Genomic DNA, 6,489 nt, shown 5'->3' with positions numbered 1-6,489 from the left:
ACTGTTGCCACTGAACCATTTAATTGTACTAAGATATTCTAGTACAGCTATTGTTTAAAAAAAAAAAATTCTGGTTTTGTGGCTAATACAATGGGCTCCTGCAATAATGGTGGATCCGCTGATGGAAAGGGCCCTAGCTCCAGATGGTGTCAGCAGCAAAACAAAAAAACTATCCTCATTTTAGATATCAAAAGGGTTTTGTTGATCCTGTTTTTTTTGTGAGTTTTTTTTTCCTGTATGAAACAGGTTTAAATGACTCTTTGTCACCCCCCTTCACTATATGGATACTATACTTATACTGCCAGTTCATACTGCAGCGTACTCATTCATTCGGCTCAATTTTATCAGTGTGTGTAAACAGACATTCAATGCCATTTACAATGCCCCCCCACCCCAAGATTCCCTGTGAAAAATCTGTGGGAGGTATTTGTCACGTAGGCCTGTGCACCTAACATTATTTTTAGCCAGGCCGTGGGCCGTTGCTTCTTCCATACTGTTGCAGATTAGATTGACAATGCCCACAGCAATTTAGTAGCAACCAAGCCACACATTTTTCCACTTAGCAATCATTGCTTTGTTTCTTACACACGGCCATAATATAATGCTGGCCAAGGTCATTCAGTGGGTTCAACCAGATTGACCGCGCCAAGAGGCTCTTTGAGACCAGCCTAGAGGGCATCTGGGATGCTAGACAAAAGGTGTTGAGCAGTGCCGTTCAGGAGGACGGTTGGGAATCCAAGCCCATAGTACTCAGCAATGCCGGGTCGAATGGCAGCCGCAGACTGTGCACGCCCGCAGAAGACTCCAATGCCAGCTGCAGAACTTGCATTGTCAAACCGTTGGATGGCGATGTACGCCCTGGATCGTTTATATTGTCAGTTCTGCATTATGTATGAGACGATTGTAATTTTATTCATCAAGGGCCCACTGTGCTACTTGTTGCAATAAACAAGTGAATTAAATGTATGTAAAAATGTTGTAATGTGTTTTTAATAAGAAAAATAGTACTATAGTGTTGTTGTGTGTAAAAAAAAATACAGTAATGAAATAATTGATAGAATGGAAAGACCTTAACTGTTATGACCACTTTTTTTCTCTCTCTTTTATTTTTTGCTTCAGTTCAATGGACATTGTGCTGCTCCTTCTAATCATAAACATCTTGACAACTTGGGGTCAGCGCACTACAAAGAGATATCTTAAGGTACATGAAGGAGACTGTCACAATTAATCAGTAAGCAGCAGAAATTTTGGTCGTTCTTCACAGACGATCATATATGCCTAATTCCACTGTTATATTGTCTACATGTGTTGGTAGACTGTGTTCAAATAGCCATTGCTTTAACATTTTAATGTGCGACACTGTCATCTATGGCATTTTGCTTTGTTTGTTAGCATTAAGCTAACCAGGCTTATCCAAAGTATCGTGTAATTATTGGGGGGTGCATGATAATACTATTTTCAACCAATACCGATAAACCAATAATTTAGAAAGTGCCGATGTCGATAACCGATAAGTAAGATGATCATTGCAATGAAACATGATTATATGTATAGGTAGTGTTGTAAGTGTCAGCCCGCAGTGCAGGTAAATGTCCCAGGAATGGGGATATAATCGCTGCTGGTGTTTCTGCAGGTTGACGCTTTGTGGCCGTGATCGGATAAAAAAAAAAAAACTGGTTTCCACTTGGTCCACGTTCCACTGGTCCAAACAACAAACAAACAAACAAACAAACAAACAAACAAACAAACAAACTAACAAACAAACAAACAAAACCCTCTGAATATCTTTAATTTTATTTACAACCTCAAGAGAATACATAAAACTGATAAATAGTAATTCTGTGTTGCTAAGTAGTGAGCTGAGTTGCTCGAAACTTACCTTTTACAATAATTGACTCTGTTCCAGTACACACAACTCCCTTTGGTGACATGTCTAATGCTCAGATGGCCATGCTTGCAAAGAGATTATAGCAGGGTTCGGCAGAGAGTAAAATAGCCTGGCACATAATGGAAAATATCAATATTTAGTGTTTATACACCCAGAGTGGATGGTGATATTATTTGCTCTAAAACCAATATTAGCCTTTAGATGGGATTTGGGGCCTTCACTGAACTAAACTTGAACTCGCAAAGCTCCTCACCAATGGTTGAATAACATTCTCCTAGAGTTCATTGTAGAAACATAAGCCTGCATTACTAAGTCTGTTTGGGAAGCACTGGCCAGTAGTGGTATATCGTGGGTTGCCAGGGCCCAGGACGAGGCAATATTGCCAATTTTCTTCAAATCTGGGGCCATTTACAAACCCTTAGTCATTTTGAACAGTCCAGTGTTTAAGCCCTTTCCCACAAATTACATGCACATACACTTTGGACTAGGTGCAAGTCAATCACCTGGGAAAGCTAGAGATAGATACAAAGGGCCAACATCGGCAGATGCTAAGGGCTCTGGGTGGAGCCAAAAATCAGGTGAAAACTCAACTTCAAAAGGAAAAAATATTAAAATTGAAATTTATATTAAAATACATTAGGGAGAGGGAAGTCTGGGCTTCCCTGCTAAAGCTGCTGCCCCCGCGACCTGACCCCGGATAAGCGGAATTGAAGACGGAACGGAACGGAACATTAATACATTTTGTCCAGTACTCCTTGCATCACTGTCATGGTTCTCCTGCATTTGGGTCCTCAACCCCACGCTCAAATGATATTTTTTCTTGCAAGTTTGCGTAACCCCATTCGCCTACCAAGAAATAAGATGAAAAGAGCACCAAAGTAGGGGTAAAATACAGCAATTTCCTCAGGTTCACATTTATATTTTGCCTATGATGCCCCCCCCCCCCAAAAAAAAAAAGAAGCAAGAAAATAAAACTTTAAGGGGGAAAAGCCCTTTAATAAACTGTTTCCTTCTGCCATCAGGAAAACATTATTGTAATTTGAGGTGCAAAACTGCCAGAAGAGTTTTTATCCAACCGCCATAAAACTGCTAAATAGAAAATGAAAGGGACAAGTGCAATATACAATGAATGTGAAATTAATACATTTTAAGGTTTTTATTCTTCTTCTTTTTTTACTTACTGTATAGTTTTTTATTCTTTGTTTTTATTTCTGGCTGTGCATTTTTGACATTTCGATCGGTGACAACATCTGGGGTGTTATGTTTGCTGAATGACAATAAATTCTAGTGGGACACAAATCACAGGCAGCTAATAAGGACACAATACGACATAGATAAAAACAATATAAACCATTATATGACTCTATGACTCTTTGACTCTTTCTTAATGTCTTAAGGTTGTGGAATACATGTCAGTCTATTGATATTCTGCCCTATTTGCTGTGAAAAACAACCAACGTGCACGAATGATGAGTTTTACCATTTTCACAAAATTCTCCTTCCTTTAGACAAACCTTTTTCCACAACATAATGCATGCCAGGTTGGTTTGGACAAAATACAAAGCACATGATGAGGACTTCCTGTCACTGTTGTGTTCTTTACCTTACATCAGTAAGTGAGGAGTATGTGGCTACAGATTTTAACCCAATCAAAGAAAGAGCCCCACAGGTCAGGGAGGTGCTCATGGGATTATGTTTTATGTCTACATGCAACCAGAGCAATGTCACAGATTAAATTACCCTGTAATCACCATTTGACCTATAAAATATGCCGTTGTGGTGAGTAGGGGAGCAGGCTGACCTAGACTTTCATAGCTAAACCCTTCGAGTACTAGAAAAGGAATTTCAAGGACACAAAGGAATGCATTTTGTCAGAGCACACAATGATAATGACAATGTATCCTAATTGTCTCCCTTACGGATTAATATGCAGATGCATGGCTATAAACTCAAATGTTTGTGTCCCAATGATCCTATGAGCTAAGTTGTCCAGGGCTTGAATACCCTGTGAGAGCCATCCACGCCAAACAGGTAGGGATCAGACAAAGCACGGCTCCTAACCCCCATAACGACCAAAAACATTGGACTACGTGGATGTGGGTCAATGGGAGGCCCTTCTTCAGGGGCCATGCATGGAGGGGCTCAATGGCAAGCACCTGGGGCTGGGCTAAAACCCATTGGGCCCGGCCAGACATAGCCCAAAAAGACAATGTTGTTTCCTCTTCCGGTGGGCTCAGCAATTGTGGGAGGAGTCAATGGGATCAGTATATTATGTGTGGTCAGATCCCTGACTATGACATGTAGTCACATGACATGCAATTGGCTAGATTATGCTGCATTTGAGAAAGGTCAGAAGTCTGAATTATCCCAGTTGGATTTTCCTAGTTCTGACCTTAAAGTGTTGAGGTGAAAGTACACAACCAAAATGGGGGATAGCAGAGGTGTGGACTCGAGTCAGACTCGAGTCATGAATTTGACGACTTTAGACTCGACTTAACAAAATGTTAAAAGACTTGCAACTCGACTTGGACTCTACCAACAATGACTTGTGACTTCACTCGGACTTGAGCCCTTTGACTTGAGAGGACTTGTTTCTTGGGACACAGCGCCGTCATTCAGACATGTCAGGGCAGCCACAAAGGCGCAAACACACGCGAAGGATGGTTTCCGTCGTTATCGACCGCTGTGTGTTTGGTATCTTTGATGAAAGAGGCAGAGCTAGCATGTGTGAAGAAACGACAGTTGTTAGAAAAAGAAATACGGGGGACATATGGGTTGTCTCCAAGAGGGAGAAAAGTCAGACAAAACTGTAGAAAAGTGGATCAGATGATGGTTAAAGGGGCCAATTTGAATGTGTTTGTGTCGCCGACGGCGCCGCCACCATATGCTGAGCCGCCCACGGAAAATGTGTTTGAGCCCATTAACCCGTTTACTGATTCCCCATATGTAAATGCTATTCAGATGCTGCAAAATTTGCAAGCTCCCCTGTTAACTGTGAATGGGGGAAGTCTCAATGTTGACTGGAATGGTGAAAGCTCTGACAGTAACCCTCGGCTGCGAGAATCTGTAGTGCAAGCCGTGGCTGACGGCTTGGCAGCTGGTGTAACCGCCTCTGTGAGACAATTGGAGGAAAAATTGGACAAAGTGTTGCATATGAATGATGGGCCGCAGGAGAGACTGACTCAAGCCAAAGCTTTCGGCTTGGAACTGACTAGACACTCTGAAGTGCCCCAGCTAATTTGCAGCAAATGGCGTACAATTCTTGCCTGATTTGAAAAAGCTGCCGACGATGAACTGAAAGAACAAAACCGTATATTGAAGGCTGAACAAGATGAATTGTTTAGGCGACGAGAGCGAGACATGACTAATGAGACTTCTTGTGCATTGGCGAACAGCTATCGCATTGTAGATATTCAAAATCAGCTGGCCGACCTGAGATGTGCGGTCAGGACAGCTTCAGGGACACGCCCTGATTCTGCATTTGACCACACTCACGACATTAGTATAATCGGACGTCTCTCAGACAGTACTCCCCAAAAACCTGTGACGCGTTCTCGGGCAGTTTTTCAAGCCCCCATGTTGGCTAAGGTTGACCCCGCTACGGAAAATTCTGCCACGGTTTATAAACCCTATTTGCCCTCTGACTTGAGTGTGCTGTTGCAGAAACTTCCCCCGATGCAGGTGGGGGGTGAAAATTGGTTGAGATCTCTTCAAAGGGAGGTTACAGGTCAAATTTTAACTGCGGGGGATGTGCGCGCGCTCTTGACGCAGGCGTGCCCTCTTTCTCAACTTGAAGTGTTGATGACTAATTCAGGAATGTCCTCTTTAATGGATGGTGAGGCTCTATCACGTGATAATTATCTGACACTGTTTTCAGTGCTTGGCGGACTGTTTCCTATTCCTGAGGTTGTTATTTCTGACTTGATGTTCGCTCCAAAAGCTGACGGCATTCATTGACCGTGCCCTTGTGGAATATTCGTTGAAAACTGGACACTTGCCGACTGACTCTGCACTATATTCGCAAGTTTTTAGAGCAGCGGTGCTGAAAGGTGTCCCTAAGTCTGTTTTGCAGGCCATGGAAGTGAATCCTGATCTTCCTGGTGCAGACCACACCAGATGGCTGTCTCATCTGAAACACCACCTAAGGAGGTATGCTAAAGATATAGAGTCAAAAACTGAAAAACATAGGAATACTGAATTACAATTAGCAATTATGCAATTACAAACTTTGAAGAAAAAAGAGGAAAATATTGCTCTCCCGGCTTCTACTGTTGACCCATCACCTACTGTTATGTCTGAGTGTATTATGTATCAGTCAGGTCCATTCATGGGCCAAGACCAGTACTACAACTGTGGCCGCGCTGGACACTGGGCTAATGACTGTCGTCAACGCCCACAAGGCTGGAGAGGCAGAGGGGGCAGGCGTCAACAAAGAAGGCGCGGCTACAACCAGCCAAGAGGACGTGAGTCACAGAATGCTCCACCCCACCTGGCTCCACCCCAGCAGCAGTATCCGCCTGTGCCAAACCATCAGCTCCTGCCGCCACCTAGTGGACAGTTTCCGCAATGATGGGACCCTGAATTCACATGCCAAGGTCTGC

The 6,489-nt window shown here is 43.0% G+C and overlaps 1 pseudogene; it reads left to right on the top strand.

Annotated features, from left to right (window-relative positions):
- The first annotated feature begins 4,717 nt into the window (after positions 1 to 4,717).
- Positions 4,718 to 6,468, top strand: LOC147158230 (uncharacterized; annotated as a pseudogene).
- The last annotated feature ends 21 nt before the right edge of the window (positions 6,469 to 6,489 follow it).

This window comes from Leptonotus elevatus, chromosome 18 (genome assembly GCF_054856555.1).
Source record: "Leptonotus elevatus isolate MCC_2025b chromosome 18, RoL_Lele_1.0, whole genome shotgun sequence".
NCBI lineage: Eukaryota > Metazoa > Chordata > Actinopteri > Syngnathiformes > Syngnathidae > Leptonotus > Leptonotus elevatus.
This window is presented reverse-complemented; position numbering and strand designations above follow the sequence as displayed.